Source organism: Phoenix dactylifera, chromosome 14 (genome assembly GCF_051530095.1).
Source record: "Phoenix dactylifera cultivar Ajwa chromosome 14, Ajwa_hap1_PhDact_Kaust_v1.1, whole genome shotgun sequence".
NCBI lineage: Eukaryota > Viridiplantae > Streptophyta > Magnoliopsida > Arecales > Arecaceae > Phoenix > Phoenix dactylifera.
Genome location: NC_143203.1, coordinates 25,896,867 through 25,906,088, shown reverse-complemented (window position 1 = coordinate 25,906,088; position 9,222 = coordinate 25,896,867).

Here is a 9,222-nt window from a genome sequence, read left to right as displayed (position 1 = left end):
TTACTTTCTTTTGATATGGCTGGATGTACTCACGTTAGAATTATAAGGAGAAGAAGAAGAAGAAGGAGAAGAAGTCCCTTCTCTTTTTTGGTTTCGGCCTTGGTTTTCCTTCCCTCACATTACTTCTGATCCAGCTGGGCCATCAGGAAGGAAGATAGGGGGATTGGAGAGGGACTTCTTGGAGGGTGGAGATTCTTTTAATTTTCTCCTCTCTGTTTCTTCTCCCCCTCTTGGGTGGTAGAGAGAGAAAAGGAGGGAGAGGGGGCGCTGAATGGCTGCCGTGCTGTGATGTTGCAGACTTGCAGTTGCCCCTTGGGTACTCACTTGAAGGGGAGATAGTGGGATGGGACATTTATTAATTAGATGGAGTGAATTTCCCATAATGCCCCTACATTCTCTTAGAGAGCGGTTCCTTTCTGGACAAATTCTTTCCTTTACCTTGCTTGACATTGTAAACAGTACTATCAAGCATTATCTCAGTTATTTAATCAGTTTCATGGGCCCTTTTAAAAGCATAATTATATTAAATTGAAAAAGGCAAGACTCTTTATCTGTCTTTATTGCATACATGCATTTTTGTTGAAATAATGTACTTAATGGCTATCTATTTTTATATCTTTTTTTAATATTTTGTCTTCTTAAAAATTTTTATTATTTAAAAAAAAAGGCTCATTCGCTGAATCTGTTTTAGGCCTCCAAATGTATTGGACCGCTCCTGAGTGCAATGCAGATTTACAATCGTATGAATCCGTGATGGGGGTTAATACTTGACACAGGTGATGTAAATGGGGTCGATGCTGCATGCAGATGATTCTCAACTGTATATATGGAACCCTAACCAAGTGACTCGTTTCCTTTTTTTTCTTTTTCTTTTTTTCTGAGCAAAAGGTGGTCTGTTTCTTGTTTCCTTACAACAGCACAGAAGTAATTTGAATGTATATAAAAGATTGCCCCTTCTGCACTGCCGAACCTGGAGGCTCATCAACTGTCAATGTTGTGCTGGATTTTCTGTGTGTCCGCATCTCCGCTTCTATCCTTTTGCTTCTGTTCCTACTTTCTTTTTCCATAAATATACCATGTAAATAACATTTTTATTAAATGTGGCTCGATTTTCCTTCTCATAAAAAAAAGGGCTAAATTCCGATTCTATTTTGGGAGATAAATTTAGCCTTAGCCCAGCCAAGCTTTCTCGTGTTTCTAGTTGCACCAGGCTAGCCCAGCACAGCAAGCCTACACTGTAAAACACAAGGCAGTGCCAATAACGAATGCAGGCATCTGTGACACCGTTGCTATCGTGCGTGCCCCGCCCCGCGGGCCAAACCAACACGGACGGGCGCGTGCTCTTTAACACGTGTAAGATGTTTGCCTCGGAGACTTTGTAACGGCTGTAAGACCTGCGGCTATAAAGGGAGTCGCAGTGCTACCGATCGTTGTTCTCTCTCCGGCTCTCTTGATACCAGGACGGCTCTTGGCATCTATGGAGGTATCTTTCGGTTTCGGTCTCATCCATTCAAGAATCCCACGGAGCCTCTGAGCCCTGGGTCTCCTTCTGTTTCTCCTCCTCCTTCTTCTTAGCTTCTTTTTCTCTTTCTTTCTTTTCTTCTCCGTCCTCCTCCTCCGCTTTTTAATTTTAATTTCTTCGATATACTTATTTTCTTTAAATAATTTTTTCTTTGGCAACCCAAGAATTCATACAATTTGGAGACTGCTGAATGATCTTGCGTCGATGGTCGCTAGGGTTTGGAGAATTCAAATTCTTAAATCTTCTGTTTTGGTTGTTCAACTCGTCTCTCATCTCCTCGGCTTGTCTTCTGTTCTCTTCTTGAACGATGGGCGAGGCAGCTCTGGAAGGCCTGCTGTTCCGCAGGCAACCAGTATGCAGCCATTGTAGAAGGGAGGGGGGATATTTCGGTTTCGGTCTCATCCATTCAAGAATCCCGGAACCTCTGAGCCCAAGGTCTGTTTCTCTTTCTTCTTCTTAGCTTCTTTTTCTCTTTCTTTCCTTTCTTCTTTCTTGCTTTTCTTCTTCATTTTTTGTTCCCCAAACTGGGAAACTGGCATCGATATAGGGGTTTTTTTGCGGCATCGCGAAGTAGAAAACAGCTATTTCTGACAGCAAGGCAATCTTGGACCCTCTGCGGATGTTCTGAAGGCAACTGGATGCAGCAGCTTAGTCATCTTGAAGACTTACAACGCAATTCTGGATTAAGTGGTGAATCTGGGACTCTTCCTCCGCTTCGTTTGGCATTTTCTTTTCCCAAGATTTCTTTAATTCCTTTGTTAGCAATATATCATATAAATAAACAATAATTCTATTAATTCAATTAATGGAAAATCTTAAAGGAAATAATATACATGCATATCATTCGGCATCCAAATAATTCTATTTTAATGCAAAATAAATCTATTCTAGCACAAAATAAATCTATGCATTTAATAAATTTATATTATAGAATTTCAAATCCTACAAATCTACTAATATTAAATTAAAAATAAAAGTAGAAGAAAGTAGCCTGATTGAAGGCAGGTCGAAGCGCGTAGATGCTGTCCCAAAGAAGTATTTGCCCCCACGTACGGATCACCCGGCAATCCTTCTCGGAGATACGACGACCCTACAACTTCTTCTTCGGCACGTCTCGGAAGAAGTCAAAGCGAACCCGATCGAACTTGCAGATCCAGCAAAGAACGGAATGAAAAGAACTAAATAAACTGAATAAAATGTAAAAATAAAATTTGGAAGTGGCTAAGAGGGAGAAGAATTTTTCCAGAATTTTTCCACTATTTTTCTGAAATTTTTCGTGCTTCCAAAGAGATGAAATCAAGGGGTTTAAATAGGGATTTTTACAGGGGCCGTTTGGTCATTTGCGGACGCGTTTTCAAACGCGTCCGTTTTCAAATGCGTAACGCCCGCTGGGCGTTACCTTTTCTCAAACGCGCACGCGGCCCGAGATTTTGGCCGCGTGCGCATTTAAGTTTTTTTTTTTTTCAACAATCCCCCACAAAAAAAAACTTAAATAATTTTAAAATCAAAATAAAATGCTGGATATCTTATATTATGTAATAGGTGTAGGTACCTTTCGGTTTGAACCTTCACTTAGTGACAATTGATTACATCTGTGGAGCCAAGGTGGTCTTAACCTTGAACCTCGGTCCATGGCTCAGATTAAATCAACAACACACATAATATAGCCCGATCTGGGTTCTAAGCGGGTTGCGCTGTTATGGCCATGCGCAGATATCTATCATGTGCTTTTTAGGGAATCGCCCATTTTCCATAATCGCGGCCTCACGACTGCACATATAGGTGAGTCCTAATAAGGAAGCTAGCAAGGAAGCTCCTGCCTCTTGGGTCTCGGACTCATTAAGAGTTATACAAACGAACTCATCCTACCGCTTGCTTTTATGAGCACTAGCGCCATAGGGATGAGGAAAACATGAAATAGTGCTCCTCTTAGTCACACTCCGGTTTGTTTCTACCCATTGAACCTTTTAAGGTTGGGTTCCCACCGTGGTGATCTATCTTTATGGGCTAAGCCCCATCCCCCTCGACGACTCTAGAACCACTATTCTAGATAAACCTTTTGTAAGCTGATCAGCCAAATTATTTTCTGATTTTACAAAATTCAAGGCAATAACATTATTTTTCAATTTATATCTCAATGATTTATGACGTACTTTTAAGTGCCTGTTCATTTTTACATTGGCATTTTCTTGGTTGCACTTATCTATTGCAGATTTACAGTCACAATGTAAGGAGACAGGTGGTAAAGGTGACTCATCTATAGGAAGGTCTATAAGTAGATCTCTGAGCCACTCAGCCTCAGTGCTAGTAGTGTCTAAAGCTATCAGTTCAGATTCCATGGTACTCCTAGATATTAAGGTTTGTTTGGTGGATTTCCAAGACACAGCAGCACCTCCTAGGAGAAAGACGTATCCTGTGGTGGATTTAACATCTAAGGTATCGCTGATCCAGTTGGCATCACTATAGCCTTCTAGAACAGCAGGAAACCCACTAAAGTGCAAACTATAGGACTTGGTACCCTTAAGATACCTAAGAATTCTCTCTAATGCTGTCCAATGATCTCTATTTGGATTAACAGTATATCTACTAAGTCTATTTACAGCATATGCTATGTCTGGCCTAGTGTAGTTAGTTAGGAATCCTAGTGAGCCTATGATTTGAGCATATAGGCTTTGAAGGATAGGAGTTCCTAAGTTCTTCTTAAGATGTGTAGAGGGATCAAAGGGAGTAGAGACAGGCTGACAATCCGAATAATTAAATTTGTTGAGTATCTTGTCAACATAATGACTTTGGGATAACTCAATTCCATTTGCACTTCTAATTATTTTGGTATTTAAAATTAAGTCAGCTTGTCCCAAGTCTTTCATATCAAACTTATGACTTAAAAATTGTTTTACTTCATCAATTATCTGAAGATCTGTCCCAAAGATCAGTATATCATCTACATAGAGGCACAAGATCACAAATTTGTGTCCAACTCTCTTGTGGTATACACATTCGTCTGTACTATTGATTTTAAATCCAAATGTCAGTATGGTTTCATCAAATTTCAAGTGCCATTGCTTGGGTGCTTGTTTAAGACCATAAAGAGATCTGACTAGTCTGCAAACTTTATTTTCTTGGCCTGGAATTTTAAATCCCTCTGGCTGGTCCATATAAATTTCTTCATTTAAGTCTCCATTTAGAAAAGCTGTCTTAACATCCATCTGATGAATCACTAATTTATGAATGGAGGCTAATGCTATAAGGACTCTAATAGTAGTAATCCTAGCTACAGGTGCATAAACATCAAAGAAATCTACCCCAGGTCTCTGAGTAAAGCCCTTGGCAACTAATCTAGCCTTAAATTTATCTACAGAGCCATCAGGCCTAAGTTTCTTCTTAAAGATCCATTTGCACCCTATAGTTTTACAACCAGGAGGAAGATCAGTCAATTCCCAAGTATGATTTTGGATAATTGACTGCATCTCATTATCCACAGCTTCTCTCCAAAAAGGTGAATCCAAGGATTTCATTGCGTCCTCAAAGGTAGTTGGAGAGTCCTCTATAAGAAAAGTATAGAAGTCATCTCCAAATGTTTTCTCTACCCTGGATCTCTTACTCCTTCTAGGATCTGCTTCTACTTCTACTTCACTTGTCCTTACTTTACTAGAGCTACTAGCTATACCACTATCTACTCTAGTCTTAAGTGGAAAGGTGCCTTCAAAATATGTTGCATCTCTGGCTTCTATGATGGTGTTGTTACTAATATCACTTTCTTCTGAATTTATCACTAGAAATCTATTGGCATTACTATTGGCTGCATAACCTATGAATATGGCATCCACTGTTTTAGGCCCTATTTTCTTTCTCTTAAAATCAGGTATTTTAACTTTTGCCAAGCACCCCCACACTTTCAAATAGCTAAGATTAGGTTTTCTATGTTTCCAAACTTCATATGGTGTTAGATCATTATTTTTAGAGGGAATCCTATTAAGGATATAACAGGCTGAAACAAGAGCTTCCCCCCACAAATTTTCTGGCACTCCTGAGCTTATAAGCATGGAGTTCACCATATCCATTAAAGTCCTATTCTTCCTTTCTGCTACTCCATTTGATTGGGGAGAATAGGGTGCAGTCACTTCATGAATGATTCCATGATCTTCACAAAATTGAGTTATATCATTGGATGTATATTCACCTCCCCGATCTGATCTCAGAATTTTAATTTTCTTTTCTTGTTGGTTCTCAGCTTCGATCTTAAATATTTTAAATTTGCTGAGCACCTCATCCTTGGTTTTAATTAGATAGATATAACAGAATTTGGATAGATCATCTATGAAGGTCACAAAATATTTGTTACCTCCTCTAGAAGTTCTACCAGAGTCACAAACATCACTATGGATCAACTCTAATAGATCTGAATCCCTATTAACGGATTTAAAAGGCTTCCTAGGGAGTTTAGCTTCTACACAAATTTAACATTTCTCATGGTTCTTAAGATCACTTTTTGGTATTAGATTTAGGTTCATAAGTTGCTTAATTGAATTATAATTTACATGACCTAATCTACCATGCCAAATAGAAGGGGGTTCTATATTCATAATCAAATGATTTTCATTTATTAAAGGAGCTATTACATTCAACTTGAACAATCCTTCACTAAGGAATCCTTTTCCAATAAACATTACACCATGAGAAATTACAACCTTATTGGACTCAAAAACAAGACGAAAGCCTTGCTGGACAAGCAAGGAACCACTAATGAGATTTCTCCTAACAACTGGAACATGTTGGACGCCGTGCAGGGACAGGACTTTTCCAGATGTAAGCTTTAAGTCCACACGTCCTACTCCTAACACACGCGCCTCCGAGCTGTTTGCCATGATCACAGCTCCTCCACTTGAGATCTGGTAAGAAGAAAACCAGGAGCGATCCGAACAAATATGAATACCAGCTCCGGTATCAATCCACCAATCAAGTGCTTGTAAAGTCATGTTAACTTCAGGAGTGAAGGAAACAGACCTGAAAGCTGTCTCAGAGGAGCCAGCGCCGGAAGTCACCATGTTGACTTGAGCACTGGATGTGTGTGGACCCTTCTTCTTAGATTGAAGAGGTGCAGTTTTCTTATAGAAGCACTGGGGAGACAAATGGTTGGTCCGACCACACACATAACAGAAACGAGCACCACCTTCCTCTTTTTTCTTCTTCTGCTCCTGGGATTGAATAGGCTTCCCATTGTAGTGGTGGTTAGGGTTTCTAGGGTTGTAGGGTTTCTTCTTGAAATTCTTACGGAAGGGTCGGTTCTGATTTTTCTTAGGAGGAGCTTCTACATTATATGCATTATTTTTGGGTCCAGTAGAGGTATTATTTCTGAGCCTATGTTGCTCTTCAATCCTAATGGAGTTTAAGACTTGGGTTAGGGTGAAAACTCCTTGGGTATGGCTCAGGGTCTTGGCAAAATCAGACCAGGAAGTAGGTAGTTTATCTATCAGACAGGCTACCTGGAATGATTCATCCAAATTGGTTCCATTAGCCCTAAGCTGGTGGATCAGGGTTTCAAATTCATGAATTTGGTTATTCATAGGCTTTGAGTCCACCATCCTAAACTTATTGAAATCGGAGGCCTTGAACCTCTTTACCCCAGCATCATCAAGACCATATTTGCTATCTAGGGTGTCCCAGAGTTCTTTGGCACTCTTGGCTGTGTAATAGATATCATACAGCCTCTCAGAAAGAGCACCTAGAATTCTATGGATACAATGATAATCTATCTCATCAGGTGTCCTAGAGGGTGTGCTAGTGGAGGCAGAATGTTCAGTGTTGGAAGAGGTAGTTGGGTTGGACCCATTATCAACTTCGGTCGTACTTTCACCTATGGCTGAGATTAACCCTAATGTGGTGAGCCAGAACCGCATTTGATTCTGCCACCTCCTAAAGTTATGGCCATCAAATTTTTCAGGTTTGGCACTAAGATGGTCACTAGTGTTTGAGGCCATAGGATCAGGGTTACAGAATAGTGACAGAAACCTGATTGAAGGCAAAAAATCTATGTCAAAAGGTTGCACTAATATTTATATTGAACTTTGGATGTCTAATTGATATATTCAAAAAACTAATAGCCAGATCAGCTCCAGATCAGTGGTGGAGCACTAGGCTCACTTAAGTACCAGCCTTTCTTAGGCACGTATGCCTTTTTGACAAGCTTTTCTTAGACACTATTAGTTAGTGGATATAATCACTAGAAATCACACAAATTCAATATTTAAAATAACCTAAATGCAAATTTAAACGAATTAACTAATTTTTGAATTTTTCGTTTGACCTTTCCGAATTAGTAACGATTGATTACTAAATTTAATTCTAGCAAAACAATTATTGTAATTGAAATCTAATTTATCAATTCAATAAATTATATATATTAGAATTGATTTATTTTCTTATTAGAATAATTAATTACTAATTTTGTAGCAAATCAATTATGTAATTAAGATGTCAATTCAATGAATTAAAAGATTTATTTCTTTATTAGAATAATTGATTGAGATCTAATAAGTCAATTCAATGAATTAAAAGATTTATTTCTTTATTAAAATAATTGATTGAGATCTAATAGGTCAATTCAATAGATTAATTATTATGTATCAACCAATTTTCGAATTTTCCGTTTGAATGGGATCTGGAAATTACTCCTTGAGGAGTCCAAATGGAGGTATAATAAACCTCTTGGAGGTTAACCAAATTATTACCTCTTTAGAATAATTTATTATTAATGATGTGCTAGCAAAAATAATTATTGCAATTAAAATCTAATATGCCACAATTGTAATAAAAAATTTAATTAATTATATATTACTAACAAAAGCAAATACTTCTTTGGATTGTTAGCAATATATCATATAAATAAACAATAATTCTATTAATTCAATTAATGGAAAATCTTAAAGGGAATAATATACATGCATATCATTCGGCATCCAAATAATTCTATTTTAATGCAAAATAAATCTATTCTAGCACAAAATAAATCTATGCATTTAATAAATTTATATTATAGAATTTCAAATCCTACAAATCTACTAATATTAAATTAAAAATAAAAGTAGAAGAAAGTAGCCTGATTGAAGGCAGGTCGAAGCGCGTAGATGCTGTCCCAAAGAAGTATTTGCCCCCACGTACGGGTCACCCGGCAATCCTTCTCGGAGATACGACGACCCTACAACTTCTTCTTCGGCACGTCTCGGAAGAAGTCAAAGCGAACCCGATCGAACTTGCAGATCCAGCAAAGAACGGAATGAAAAGAACTAAATAAACTGAATAAAATGTAAAAATAAAATTTGGAAGTGGCTAAGAGGGAGAAGAATTTTTCCAGAATTTTTCCACTATTTTTCTGAAATTTTTCGTGCTTCCAAAGAGATGAAATCAAGGGGTTTAAATAGGAATTTTTACAGGGGCCGTTTGGTCATTTGCGGACGCGTTTTCAAACGCGTCCGTTTTCAAATGCGTAACGCCCGCTGCGCGTTACCTTTTCTCAAACGCGCACGCGGCCCGAGATTTTGGCCGCGTGCGCATTTAAGTTTTTTTTTTTTCAACATCCTTCTCTATATTTAGTTTTCTTCAGATAAATTTTTCTTTGGCTCCCCAAGAATCCATACAATACGGAGACCTTTGGAAGATTGGGGTGGGGATCTTGCATTGATGGTTGCTCGGAAATTGAGAAC